General features: G+C 44.8%; 1 long non-coding RNA gene across 1 annotated transcript; it reads right to left on the reverse strand.

The window, feature by feature from the left end:
* Positions 1–588: 588 nt before the first annotated feature.
* On the reverse strand, positions 589–5642 carry LOC133754325 (uncharacterized). The gene is made up of 3 exons (XR_009865196.1): positions 5540–5642; positions 4720–4861; positions 589–666 (listed from the first exon to the last, which is right to left on the reverse strand). It is a non-coding gene; the product is annotated as an uncharacterized LOC133754325 (long non-coding RNA).
* Between the last annotated feature and the right edge of the window lie 10016 nt (positions 5643–15658).

Here is a 15658-nt window from a genome sequence, read left to right on the forward strand (position 1 = left end):
TTGTAAATGCAGGGGCCCTTTACACAAGGAAACCAGGTACCATAATTCTACGCCTGGTGAGTAGTTCAACACTCACTTGTAGTTAAAGGATTCTGGCAGCTGCGACTGGAGCCTGCAGTAGTGTCTTCCCCAGAGCTTGCTTAAGCCCCCAGGACTAACAGATGCAGCGTGCTGGTGGCTGAACACAATGCCTTACCCACAGCAGCCCTCCCATCTGAACTCGCTTGCCTTGAGATTCTCCTCGCCCTCCATCATCTAAGGCTCCACTGCCCTCAGCCTGCAGGCAGACCTACAGGATCTCCCAGACACCCCCTTCCTCGGTGCCTCAGAATCTGGAGTCTCTCAAGGCTGCCAAAGCCGTCATCACTGTGTGCTTGGCGTCCTTTGGCAGATGGGACCTGGTCGTTAAGACCCCAACCTTCAGAGGGTCACCAATCCCTCTGCCCTTCCAACCAGATTTACAGAATCCCAGTTAGGCTGCTTCCCCCTTCTGGAACCTGAAGACACACTCCCACTCCAGACTGTAGAACAAAGGACAAAAGGGGCCCTCTTCATGCCTTGGCCTCCTGGGATACAGAAACTCCATGGTGTGGGCAGAATGGTCTCCGTGTGCAGCCCTTTTGATCCATGCCAGTGCAAAGCCTTTACTCCTCCAACCAGAGATATCTGGGGAACAATACACGCATCGCCAACCATCACATTTTGCACCCGGCTCTCCCAGTGCCCTCCCCATAGTATCATCCCCTGTGCCTGGAACACTTCCTCCCTTTCCTTCCTGCCTCCTCCAAAACCACCTCTTGATCTCCAGCCAGCTAGAATGTGTGCATGAAGAATGCAAACTCAATTTCATATTGACCTTGGCTCAAGTTAATTAGGATGATAAATCAGATGGGGAGTTCAAAGCAAAACTTGAGGTTTGGTCTCTGTAACATAGATTATTGTTTCTTTTATTTTTTAAACAGTATACTGAGTGTTAACAGCATGAAGAAATACCACTGCAAGTCTATTTGAGTAAAATCAACAGAACTGCTAGTAGGAAATGTTGACAGAAATGTGGAGTAAGAGGAACATGCATTTACTGAAGAGAGGAATTCAAAACAGAACAGGAACCTATAAGATAATTTGAGTCTCTTACAAAAGTACACATACAGCATCAGACTCCAAATGTGTATCTCTATGTACACAATTGACTTGGAAAACAAGTGCACATAGAAACCCCTTGCCATGTTCACTTATTCACAATCACTAAAAACTGTCAACTGGATGATCTTCATGAGGGATGAATATGCAACCAGTACCAGATCCATAATGAGGACAGGATTCAGTGAGAAAGAGGAACAAGACGTAGAGTCATGTGATGAGCGGGTGAATTTCAGGTGCATTTTTCTAAGAGAGAGAAGCCATACCCTAAAGGCTACATGGTATGATTCAACTCATAGGACATTCTGGGGAAAGGCCAAATAGAGATGGAGAACACACGAATGAATGGTTGTTCAAGGCCAGTGGAGTTCAAAGAGTTTGACTGCAAAGGGCCACACAGAGATCTTACAGGCAAAGGAGCTGCTACTTCAGTTGTTGGACTGGTGGTTAGCAGACACTCCCATGAGGGTTCAAACCATTGGTGGTAAGCAGACACTCCCATGTGGTTTCAATCCACTGGTGTTTAGGAGACACTCTAACGTGGCTTCAAACCATTGCTGGTTAGGAGACACCCATGTGGGTACAAACCCTTGCATCTGTACTTCCCACACACTGCTCAAGTAGACACAAATTCACCCAACTGTACATCTGAGTTTCATTGCATTATGTGTAGATTTTTCCCCAAGTTCAACAAACATCTATGTTCCCTGAAGGCCTCACTGTTTATTGGCAGATGGTCACAACAGGACTTCAGTGTTGCTCTCACAGCTTGTTAGACCTCAGCAGCAAACTGGGAAAACCCTCTTTTCTCTTTCCCAGGAGGCAAATCCCATTTCCTGTGATGTTGGTGTATTCTGCCTATGGCACTCTAAGGGTTCCAAATGAGATTCCCAGGCTATATTCCAGTCAGGAGGTCTTATGTCATAGAGAGTCAATCAAAGCATGGGGGGCAGGGAACTCTCTAATGCAAAACTGAGACAAAAGGAATGGATATCCAAGCGAGGGGCCTCCCTGGACCTGGGCACAAGTTGTAAGAAGTGGTGCCTTCCTCCTGGGCCTGCATCAACCCCATAGGTTTTGCAGTGTTGGAGGATGTTTCTCTAGCCAGGGACATGTCTTTGGGCACCTGTTCCAGTTCCAGTGGCTCCACTAGCTCCCTGCTCATGCACCTGGTAAAGCAGTGGAAGATGGCCCAAGTGGTTGGGCCATGCACTCATATGAGAGATCCAGAAGAAACTCCTGGCTCCTGGTTTCATCCTGGCCCAGTGCTAGCCATTGTGGTCATTTGGGGAGTAAACCAGCGAATAGAAGACATCTCTCTCTCTCTCTCTCTCTCTCTCTCTCTCTGTGTGTGTCTCTCCCTCTATAACTCTGCCTTTCAAATAAATAAACCTTTCTTAAAAAAAAGAATTATGAACAAATTGAAATGTCTGTGTAATGTTTCTCAACATCAGTAAAATCTAAATTTTAAACAAAAAATAAGACTATCTTTTAATTCCATATTTCGTTTTAATATTGCTCTAAGGCAAGTCAGTTCCAAATACACATAAAAGCACTCTACCATTTTTCTTCTGTTAATGAAACAATCAAAAATAAATATTCACTTCCAGTCTTTCCACTCAGCATGACGATAAAAATCAATTCACTTATTTCTTTATTATCACTGTCAATATTAATGAAAATATTTCCAAATACTTTAATATTAGCATGACATTAAACATTTTATAACCCTTTAACCCTATGCACCAAATAAGATGTTGGTATTTTTAGCTTAATTTTTATTAACAACAGTTGTACACATTTACAGGCTACAGTATGACATTTCAATATCCTTATACACTGTATGGTGATCAAATCAGCATTTATTCTTCTTTGACATTATTCTATGGTTGAAGTCCTTGTGCTCCTTTCTCCTATTTTCTCATAAAACATGTAATAGATTACTGTGAACTAGTCACCCAATTATATCGTATGACACTAGGAACTTACTCCTTTGATGTAACTCTGACTGGCACCAAATATCCACAATGTTTTCCCATATCGTTTTAAAAATTGAATTTCTTTGAAAGGCAAAGAGACAGAGAACAGAGAGAGAATATGTGTGCATATGTGTGTGAGAGAGGGAGAGAGTGGGAAAGAGAGGGAGACAGCACTTCCATGACCACAATAAGCAGAGCTGATCTGGGCCAGACTGAAACTTGGAGCTGGGAATTCAATACCGGTCTCCACTCTGGGTAGTGTGAATGAAACTACTTAAGCCATTACCTACCTCCTCTGGAATCCCAAGCAGTCTTTCTCACTATGCCAAATGCCTTTCTCACTATGCCAAACGTCATTCCACAAACTTTTGGAAATGTTCTGAAATATCTCCAGCTTCCAAGGGAATGAGGCCAAAGGCCTCTGGGTCCATTCCATCACTATGTAGTCTCTTGCTCCACCTTAACTCCACACTCCTCCATACATAACTGTGATATGATCTCTTATCCCCCATCAGCCTACCACCTCCACTTCTGTATATGGGATAACATAACAATACAGCATCAACTTTTGGTATGTGGATACCAAGTCTGTCTCCGCCTGAGATGTGGGTACTGACAACCCCAGCGTGCCATGCTGCTCATTGCCACCTGCTGGACCCTGTAACCTAGACAGAACAGGTCAGCAAAGCACAAAAGGACAGGCTTGAGGCAACAAACACAGACCACGAGCAGGCAGGTAAAGGCCAAACTGGCCTCTGCCAGTTTCTACCAGATTCCTACTCAGCTCCAGTCGCAGCATCTGTGGTAATGGAACCAGTACATGGTACGAGGGGGACCGGCCCACATATTCCAAAATCTAGCTTACAAGAAAAAAATAATCTATTTTGAGTTACTCAGAGTCTACAATTTTACAACTTTCTGCAACAAACATACTCAGCAAGTAACCATTACCCTAAAATTTCCTAAAATGAGTACTCAGCCAGCAGCCATTACTTCCTAAAATTATGGAGGAGTTCTCTAATAGAACTGCCTCTGATGATAAACAGAGTTCCCATATTCCCTGTAAATGTAAAAATATGCAAGAAGATACAGACTTTTAGATGATGTTTCTCTTCATATTACCACGTTTGTAAAGTGATAGAAAACAGGCAATTATAGCTGGATATGTTCCTCAGGAATTTTTCACATAATTAGAGAAACACTGCACAACACAGCGGCAGAATCAGAGTTCAGTGGGAGGGAAGGATGGCATCAATAACTCAAAAAACTATGAAAAGTGGTAGAAATTAACAGTGTCAGGGCATCTTAATCCCCCACTCAACAGAAGACTACCCACCTGGCAGTTCCCCAACCTGGCATCAGAAGGCAAACAGGTAGGCTAAATCCCTCCTGCAACTGTACAGGATCCCACCAATGTAATCTATATTTTATCATATACAATAGAATATACAATTCCTAATATACAATAAAACCTACCATTTATAGCATACAATCTAATACCCAATTTATTCTCCCTGCCTCCCCCTCCTGAAGGCACAAGTTCTCGGGCCTGTGGCCAGGGCCCACATAGGGAACATGCACAGATTTCCACAGGACTTACCCGGCCAGAATGGATGACCCTGTGGACTCTGGAGAACCTACTGCCATGCCTCCTCCACCAGCGAGACCGCTCTTCCTGCAGTTGTGCTTCTTCACGGTTCACCTCCTTTTTCCAAGGATCCACAGCAGCACTCGGCACCCACCTGAAGAAAGTAACGTGCGACATAGGACTCCAACCAGGCAAAAGGGCAACAGCGCCCCTGAGCAGCCTTTATATAAACCTGGTAGCCAACAGAGTACATCAACTCTGACTGGACAACTGTCCATAGGTGCCAACCAATCAGAAAGCAAAGAGCAAGCCTGCGCAGCCTTGCACAGGGGTCGTGGCTACAGGTTGCCATGCAGGGCGTGCTTTGTGGTTCAGGAGGCAGTGGCCGAGTCTCCAGAGTGGTAGGGCAGCAGGACATTTTTCTAATGGTGTCAACTCTATACTGTTCCCATGAAAAGTATCCAAATGTCCCTAAGCCAGTACTCATACAAGTACAGTGATGTGGGGAACTCAGCTTACACTTAGAACACCAGGTCAGAGGAGTTACCGACTTTACCCTGGAGTTTAGGGACTCACTGCCAAAACTTATGGGAGTAAAATACTTCTACATGAAAATACTCCTCAGACAGTGCCCAACACACCCTGAACTCTGTATTAACCTCAACTGTTGGATGTGTAGTGCCAAGCTTTGAAATTATGTCATTTCTGCTCACATCTTCTTCATCCATAATCTCCATGAAGAAAGGGAAGAAGGGATCTTCTCAGCTTACTCAATTCCTAAGCCCATGAATGAGTATTTAGAAATGAGTCCTTCAGCCAAGAACTCACTTACCTATGTCAATTTTGGCATCTTCGTTGTGTGGACGTTAGACTGGAGGTCAGGAGGTTTGGGTTCTTCTGATCCATACCTGCCACTAATGGACGCCCAAGGTCCCCAAGCCAAGGCTATTTCTGCCAAAACAGATTGTGCTGTTAAGTAATCCAGTGCACATTGTGAGCAAAAGGCATGGGAATATGTCAAGGATAAGGGTTAATCAACATGGCAAGGTACTACACGATTCTCTTCTTGATCTCATGGTAATCATCTCCCAGTCTCTCTCTATAGAGTCTCCAGGATTGATCAGTAACTCACAGATGGATCAGGTCTCTCTTCCCCCTAAATACAACACTGAGCTGAGCCTTAGCACACAGAACAAACCAGAATTCCTGGAACTAGCAGCGCATGAGCACCCATGGGAAGCCCACAGAGGTGTGGGGAAGACTGCTATGGAAACATCTCTGTATGAATCAATCAGTATTATGAGTGCAGTGACAAAGACATGTATTGTGGTCTACAGGGGACTTAGAGACAGACACGTTAACACTGATTGGGCAAAAATCAGGAAAATCAGGGAAGACTTACCCTCAGGAGTGACACGTGCGCTGGAAGATATAATAAGTAACTGATTTTTGTGTCTTGGATCTGTTGCAGGAAAGGGCAAAACAAGTCTCCTCGATCAACACTTGCATCCTGGGGGATATCCCTCAGTCTGCCAACTTTAGAGACCATCGTGAGGCTGATAAAATCTGGATATCCATCTCTCCCTAAGCTGAAATCACTTATATTCAGTTTGTCTTCTAAATTCACTTCCCTACATGACATGATAAAGTATGTCTAATAGGAAGCACCAAACTTACCTGTTCCAGCTCTTGGTGCCTGTGTCTCTCTCTATATATACCCTTCCTCTCCCTCTCAGCGCTCGCTCGCTCTCTCTCTTTCTCTCTCTCTCTCTCCACACACACACACACACACACACACAACTTATCCATCCATCACATTTGAATAAACCTAGGTGCTCAATTAGTTAATAGTTTTATTGACTTTACATCCAAACCTGATTTCAATTCCATCCACTTCTCCATATCAACTTTCTGCAGTTGATACACAACAATCTCTCTTCTGGAACACAAGAAAATAATAAATTCAATGCTCCTGATTCATTTAATAGTCTTGCCTTAATATATCTCCTATTAGAATCTGACATATTATACCCTTAACCATCTGTATTCCATTTTCCATATTGCAGATTTAATATGCTTAAAATCCATAAGTTCTATCAATTTATAAACTCCTGATTAAAATTTCCTGTTGGGTTCCATTACACATTGCTTTTAATATCAAAATCGTATGTAATCTGTAACAAACTTCCTATATTTTCGTGAGTTAAAACTTTTCTATTTCACAGACCATAAGTAAAGAATTATCTTCCCTTAAGTTCATAAAATGAACTGAAGATCCCACATAGAATATTGATCTAGGAAGATCCATGGACATGCCATTTCATTGGAGCAACCAGTAAGTTAGAAACCGTGATCAGAATCAACTTTGGGAAAACTCTTTATCATAATGTGACCATAACATCCACCAGAACTGTCCGTGTTTAAAGGAGTGTTTGTAACAGTTTGCTGTTTAAGAAAATATCAGTAACACTATGACCATAGATAATGCTACAAAAAGTTCAGCAACCACACGTCACAGGAATTAAAGACTAAAAAATATTTTGGGCCGGCGCCGCGGCTCACTAGGCTAATCCTCCGCCTTGCGGCGCCAGCACACCGGGTTCTAGTCCCGGTCGGGGCGGCGGATTCTGTCCTGGGTGCCCCTCTTCCAGGCCAGCTCTCTGCTGTGGCCAGGGAGTGCAGTGGAGGACGGCCCAAGTGCTTGGGCCCTGCACCCCATGGGAGACCAGGAGAAGCACCTGGCTCCTGCCATCGGATTAGCGTGGTGCGCCAGCCGCAGCGCGCCTACCGTGGCGGCCATTGGAGGGTGAACCAACGGCAAAAGGAAGACCTTTCTCTCTGTCTCTCTCTCACTGTCCACTCTTCCTGTCAAAAAAAAATATTTTGATAAGCTCACTATAGAAATAAACTACTACCTAAAGTAATTTTGAGATGCCAAGGACTCTAGTTTCCATGGTTACCACATTTTAATTCCCCAACTGTCTAGTTCTGAGAAAAAATTTTTTTTCAAATAAATGAAGAAATACTGTGGCTCAGTCTGGTAAACAAATAAATAACAGAATGCATTTTTGTCTCCTCACAGATAAGAATTTCCCAGAAGGTTCTTCCAGCTGCTCTGAGGTTGTCACAAAGAGCTGCTCTCAGAGACTCTGGCCCTGTGGACATGGAAACCCATTAGAACTTGGGCCCAGCAGGTACCCAGGAACCAGGCCTAGGTTCCCCTAAGCATATGACCAGAAATCTCACGCCCTGCATGCTTGTGTCTCTTTCTTGACTCCTTCATCTCTTCCTTTGCTCATAGATTTGTATTAGTGCAGCTCTATTGTAAGTTTTGATACCAGCAGTTTAATATCACAATATTTGTTCTTTTTCAAAATCTGCTTATTTCATGCATTATGCATTTTCAAATACATTTTCGCATGAACGCGCACACACACAGTTGTAAGGATTTGATGGCATTTCTATGTATTTTAAAATCAATTTTGGAGAATGTATATCACAAAACCAGTTTTTTAAAAATCAAAAACATATGTCTCTCCAATTCAACTGGATCTTCTTTAAATTCTCACGGTACTATTTTGTTCTTAGCATAGGGGTATTACATGTCTTTTATTTTTTCCCAGGGCCGACACTGCGGCATAGCAGGTAAAGCATCCCATTTGGGTGCCGTTTCAAGTCCCAACTGCTCCACTTCCCATCCAGTTCTCTGCTATGGCCTGGAAAAGCAGCAGAAGATGGCCCAAGTCCTTGGGCCCTAGCACCTGCATAGGAGACCTGGAAGAAGTTCTTGGATCCTGGCTTCAGATCAGTGGAGCTTCTTCCTCTGCCTCTCTGTAACTCTGCCTTTCAGATAAATAAATAAATCTTTTTTAAAAAATTCTCAAGTATTTTATGATTTTTAATTCTTTTGTAAATTATTTTATTTAATTTTCATTTCTTTCTCATAGAAATACCACTGAATTTTGCATGCTCACTTCATATCCTGAGGCCTACCTTAATACACTGAATTTTTCTTAATTTCTATTATATAATTCTAATATATGATGAATAAATAAAATAGTAGCTTTTCCACTGCTAGAGTTAATATTTTGTTGATTTATTTCAAGTAGCTTTGCAAATTGTTAATTCTTCTACTGTATGTGGTGTCCGCTATGATCATTGTTATTTGAACTTACTTCCTTTGGGATAATTTTTCTCTTTTTCTTTGGCTTTTTATTATTTGTATACTTTTAAAATTTTAACCAACAGGCAAAAATTATACATATTTATAGAGTACTATGTTATATTTTGAGATACGTAGATAGTGTTTTTACACAGGTTCAAATCAGGTTAAACAAATCTATCTCCTCAAACAGGTATCATTTTGTATGCTGAAAATATTCACAATCCTATCTTCTAATATTTTTAATGGACAGTACATTATCTGTAGTCACCCTACTGTGAAACAGAACACCACTTCTATCTCCTGTGTAGAGCTATAACATGGAACCCTTATCTTTTGTCTTTTTGATGACAGCCGAGATAACCGGAGTGTCGGTGATGGATATCTTACTGTGGATTTGATCTCTATCACCCTGATGATGTGATGTTGAACACTTTTTCATATCCCTGATGGTCACTTCTGTCTTCCTTGAAATAACTTCTGCTTAATCTGTGCATTCTATTATAATAGAATCATGTTATTTTTGCTATTTATTTGTTTCTTACATAGCATTACTAATCCATTCTCAAAGTATACCTTGCAAATATTTCCTCCACTCTGTAAGTTGTCTCTTCGCCCTAGTCTTTGCTTCCTTTGGAATACAGAAGTTTTTTAATTTGATGAAATCCCATTCAACTATGTTTGCTTCCTTTCCTATGCTTTTGGGGTCTGATGAAAATAATGGGTGCCCATTCCAATGTAGTGAAGAATTTCCTCTGTGTTTGTTTTTACTAGCTCATTAGCTTCAGATCTTAAATTTAGGTCTTTGATCCATGTTAGTTTATTTATGTACATGTTGAGAGACAGCATCTAGTTTCTTCTGATGCATGTGATACCCAGTTTTCCCAAATGATTTTCACTGAAGAGACTATTGTTTTGCCAAAGTACATTCTAAGCACCCTGGCAAAGGTCACATGGCTATAAATATGTGGGTTTATTTCTAGGCTCTCTGTTCCTTTAGATTTTTTTATTAGAAGGAGGGGGAGGGTGGAGAGAGAGGAAAAGGGAGGAGGGATCTTTAATCTGCTGGTTCACTCCCCAGATGGCCACAACATCCAGAACTGAGCCAGGCCAAAGCCACGAGACTCCATCTGGGTCTCCTAGGTGTGTGCAGGAGCCCAAGGATTAGGAACATTAGCAGGGACCTGAAACAGAAGTGGAACATTTGGGATTTGAACTGGCAGCCATATGGGATGCTGGCTTTGCAGGCAGCAGCTTAACCCACTGCAACACAATGTTGACCCCTGCTCTTTTGTTGTATGTGCTTTTATGACAATACCCTGCTGTTTTTATAACCAGAGCTTTGTAGAGTATTTTAAAGCCAGATAGTTCCTACCACTTTTCACTCAAGATTACTTCACCTCCGCATATTCAAGTAGGGTGTTTTTCTACCTTTTGGAAAATGCTCTTGATACACTAACAGGGATTATACTGCATCTGTAAATCACTTTGGGTAGCATGAACATTTTAACAGTAAACACACTGACATTGAGCAAGTGGTCTGGGTGTGGAAGGCACAGTTCAGCAACTCTTCTCACACTTGGACCCAGCTGCTGACAGCTTTGGAGCAAAAGCTGTGAGAAATGCTTGCATTTCAAACCTAGGAATCTTTATTGCCTAAAATGCCACTCGACCCCAGCGTGTTTGTGAATCGTACATGTTTCAATCTGTTTTACTTATTAGGCTTCGGCCATGCATGCCACGCCCACAGCTGTGATTCCAGCGTAGCAAAATGTTGTTGCGTTTGTGGTCTAAGCTTGGAGGGTCGGGGTGTGTGCTCTGTGGAGCGGAGCCTCGGGTAGTTCCTGTGTAGTCCGCGGTCGTGATGACCCCCGACTCACATAAAATGAGCTGGAGACGTGCTTGCTGGTGGCTGCTGAAGCAGTGTGTTCCTGCAATTGTAGTGATCTTGATATGCATCATCTACCTGCTTTGTTTGCACTTTGTAGTTTCGCCACATAGTAAAGGAATAACATAGCATGATCAAAACACAAAAAATCAAATAGAGAAAATTGATGTTTCACAAGACTTGGTAAAAAATATCACGGACTTTGGTCCTCCAGTAGTTAGGGCAATATTTGAGGCACTATTAAAGTTAAATGAGAATAGTACATTGGGTTCTTTCCTAGATGAAGTGGAACAACAGGAATTGTTAATAGAAACTCCAGTAACCTCAGAAGAAATTAGGCTTGAAAGGCTTATTGGAAATGAGCACTCGAACCCTAATCAAAAGCAAAAACAACTATTAGATAAAATTCCCAAGCGCTCCCTGCCGGGAGGTTATGAGCAATACTTACTGAACGGCAGATGGTCCAACGTCCACGTTGGACCCCTTCAGCTAATTTAAAACTATTAGATTATACGGGATCTTATGATGAATGGGGATTTCGCTGGGTGACCTGTTCAGCAAGTTTCCTTTGTCTTTGGGTCCCACAATAAAAGTTAACTAGTAACCTCACCTTCACCTTTTCGTTCTTAAAAAAAAAATCTTGGCAAATGGAACAACATTTCCACTGTGTGCCCACATTGTTCCAGTGAACTCTACATAACCTTGCTAAGTTTCTGTAATTTGTTAATGATTCTTGCCCCCTAGAATTGTCTGTAATAGTATAAAAATTGTAAGCTTGCTCTAGAATAAACGCAGCAGCATACTCATACAACTTGAGTGTCTGTCTGTCATTTCCCCCGTCGATCCTCGCTTTCCTGGACACCTTCACCCTTGTTCTCCCTCGGTCTGGGGTCTCCGGTGGAGCCGGTCCGTGGCACATGCATCAGGCACTAAGATGCAAACCCGAAAGACATTACCCTTGACTTTAGAGAAGTAAGGAGATAAACACAATGAGTGGTAGCTGCACACATTAAGTGTCAAAAAGAACCCGAAGCAGGTGGATATGATGGATCTGCAGTTTCCCTGGGTTCCCAGGATGCTTCACCACACACTCTCCTGAAGAGAACTTTCTAGAAGGGGCAGAAAGTGCTCTTTGGGAACTCAGGATGGGGCAGAGAAGGGAGTAAATGGGGCACATGAGTAGGCTCATGGACACAGGTGGGTGTCTGTGGAAATGAGGAAGCTGATGGTGCATCCTAAACAGAATGTGGCACGGAGAACATTCATTCCGTAGGGTCTCTGGACACTGTGGTCCCTGTGTCAGGGAAAGGTTAGTGGTTACAGCAGGTGAGCAAAAAGAGGCTGTGCCAAGAGGAGATGACAGGCAGGAGGGTGTTGGAATGGAAACTTGAGAGATCCAGATCTAAGAGCATCCTTGGTGATGCCTGAACAACTGTCAGTCAAAGGAGCAGGCCTTCTAGTGAGAATCAGGTGCTACCTCACATCCCTGAGGCGCCGTGTGCCTGATTCCAGGACACAAACGAGTCTGGGGTTATCAATGACAGGGCCAGGTTTGAAGAGCAGGTAAGGGTGGCCTGGGGTTATGGTGCCAAAGGCTGGAGTGAAACATTACCTGACTCACTTCCATTTCTTCTGCAGGGCTCATAAAGATGGCAGCGGTGGAGAAACACAGATTGGGACCCCCCCAGACGCACAAGCTGACATCCCAAAGAATAGAAGTAACCTTCCTCAGGTGAGTCCAACCACCTTCCTCCTAAACAGCCTTAACCCTAGGTTACATCAGCAGGACCAAGTCAGGCAGCTGCCCCGTGACCTTAGGTGAGAATAGACAGAGCTTTCATTCCCTGATCCCCCACCAGCTTGGGGCACCTCACCTCAGCATTGTCCATAAGGGCTGCTCTGAGGGGCACTTGAATTCTTGAATGTGTGTGGCTCCTGCCATGCTGGGTAGACCTAACACCTCACACACTACCTGCCCCACCCCCATCTGAGGTTGAGCTTCATCATGGAGCTGAGAACTCTGCCAGCCTCCATCTGTACCCCTAGAATGTCCCAGGGAAGTGTGGTGGGGAATTGGGGAGCATCCACAGCAACTCTGATGCCAGACTCATGCCACTGGTGATAGTGACAAGGACCTGTATGCTCATGTGTGGAGCAGCCAGGCCCAGCTGGAGCAGAAACCACAGAGCTAGGTCATACATATACGCTTACACACACACACACACACACACAGATTCACACATGCTCACTCCACAAGGGAGTGCAGTTCAGGTTCTGCTGCATTGGGAAGAGCAGAAGCCGCTGGAATGCAGCAGGAGCAAGCCCACAAAGCTGGACCAAACCCACCAGGTTCTCCACACTGCTGCAGGGGCCAGAGGTGATCTGGAGGAACACAGCATTAGGGGAGTCTGAGCTGCTCCTGGGGACAGGGATCCCTAGCATTCCCTGGTGGTATCCCCAGCACCCAGCTCTTCCAGGTGCTCCTGACCCCTCCCCCACACTTGCCATGCCATTATTATCAGCATTGGCTTCATTGTTACCTGCATGTGTCTCAAGTACCTGTGCTGAAATCACAGTGTTTCCTCTCTTAACCTCTCATCTGCACCCAGGGTAGAGGCCCAGTTCCTCCCACAGACAGACTAGGTGGGGCTGACACAGGACACAAAGAAGTCCATGCTCAGCCATCTGCTCCCTTCTCTGTCATCCTGGGTAAACTCTCTGGTGACCAATGCTGACAGCACCACAGAGAACAGGACAGGAGCAGAGTGGGAGGACACAGAATGGATCAGCAGGGCTGAGACTTGTCCTCTGTCAGAAGTTTGTTGCCATGGCAGTTCTGCTTACTACAGGGGTGCACACAGACTGAACTCAGGGAGCTGGGTGAGGTGTGGGGGGAAACTCATTGCACTAACTGAAATTCAAAATGCCAAGGCTTTGAAAGTTGTTACAAGGGGTAGCAATGGCATAGCAGATTAAACTACTGCTTGGGAAACGGGCATCCCATACTGGAGGGCTGGTTTGAATCCTGGCTGCTCCTCTTCCAATTCAGCTCCCAGCTAATGTGACTGGGAAGGTAGCAGAGGATATTCCATGTTCTTGAGTCCCTGCCACCCATGTAAGAGTACAGCATGCCTGGCTGAGACCTAGCTGTCGCAGCCATTTGAGGAGTAAACCAGAGATTAGAAAAATCTCTCTCCCTCTTTTTCTCTCTTGCTCTGATTTACAAATAAAACTAAAACTAATAATAATAATAATACATTGTTACAAAATAGAGGTATATTGGAGGAAGAGGACAGGTTACAGGTAGAGCTCTGAAGAAGGTTGGGATTTATCAAGCAGGTGACAGAGGGTGGTGGCAGAGCTAGGTCGTGGCACATTTGCCACAGTTCTTCCCTCTTTCTGAGCCTTGGAAAGACCACAGCAGCCCCATGTAGGGAATTTTGTTGACTCTGAGGTTGAGGAGGCTGACACTCGGCCCTCCTGACCTGGGAGGGCACCACTGGGACAGGGCTGCTAGAACTCCACAATGCTTCCATTACCTAGAACCCCCTCTTTCTGTGTTCTGTGGCAGTTAGAGGACCACTGTGTCCAGTAACTGCCTGACCTGGGGATCATTTTCTAGACAGGAAGCATGTTTGGCAGAGATGGGTGGATCCAGCTCTGTGTGTCCTGCTGACTTGGGGACATTTGCTTCCAGGTGGGTGGCCCACGCCTCTCTGGGCTGCTGCTGAGGGTGATGCTGGCTGAGTCTTCAGTGGTGCCCATTGTGTGCTGACCATGGATATAGTCATGCCGTTGCTTCCTCAGAGTGAATCTGGAGCGTGGGGGCCTGTGTGCCCTGAGTGTGAACCCGTGTCAGGACACGGATGTCTGGGCAGGCAATATGGTGAGCACTGAATTCAGGTGTGGGGTGAGCCCATCTGTGAACCCACCAGGCATGTGGTTCCCAGGGAGCCTTCTGCACAGCTGCAGTGATGGTTATGGGAGGACAGCTGGATGGCCAAGGAGGATGAAGAGTGACCTTCCTAGGGAAGTGGGGTGGGCTATTCATTGTCCCTATCCTCCGCACTGTTCACCATTCAGGGACCTTGGCATCAGGCACTGCCTGTGGGGCTGATCCCTCTGATCTGATGGACAGGAACTGTGGGGAGCAGTTCCCTGTGGTTCTTTGGGGTTGTGTCGTGACGGGATTTTTGCCTTTCAGCTTCAAGGAGCTGTGAGCCCTGGAGGTCTGGCTGGCCCAGCAGGCAGCACACATCATTGCGGAGTGTGAGCAGTTACAGAACTGGAGGCTGCAGATCGACGAGTTGGGATTCTGCCTCATGTGCTGCCCCCATAGCTGCAGGGTCATGCGCTTCCTCAGCACACAGAACACCAGAGGGCTGCCCTGGTTCCACCAGTCCCCGAGTGTCCATGGCCTCTCACCAGCACCCCCCTCCTTGGTTTCAGAGTCACCATGGAGGGGCCTGGGGAAGAGAAGGAGTGAGCCGCTGCCTGGCCCTGGGGAGGCTGTGGATCCTGCAACGAATCTTCTGTCCTCATTTTGTCCCAGGAGTGGGGTCATTTTCAGATTCTCACAGGTGTTTACCTGTTTGAGAACTTGTCCCCAGCTGCCATCACAGTGCTCACCCTGGACAGCATTAGGCCAGAGCTGAGTCTTTTTTTTTTTTTTTTGAGAGCCATCGTCCACTGTCATTATTCACAAGGCCAGTTCTGAATATGAACAAGCAGAAAACTCATTACATAAGTATCTTCGTTATACCTTTCTGAAGTCTCTTGAAAATGATATTCACAATTCTGATGAGAGGCTTTTAACTGTTCTGAGGAAACTTTATTTTCTAAAACCTTTGATTCAGGAGTCATTTTCTGACTTGTAGTTAGCAAATTCAGGCCCTCTGCAC

The sequence above is a fragment of the Lepus europaeus genome (assembly GCF_033115175.1).
Source record: "Lepus europaeus isolate LE1 chromosome 21 unlocalized genomic scaffold, mLepTim1.pri SUPER_21_unloc_2, whole genome shotgun sequence".
NCBI classification, from domain to species: Eukaryota; Metazoa; Chordata; class Mammalia; order Lagomorpha; family Leporidae; genus Lepus; species Lepus europaeus.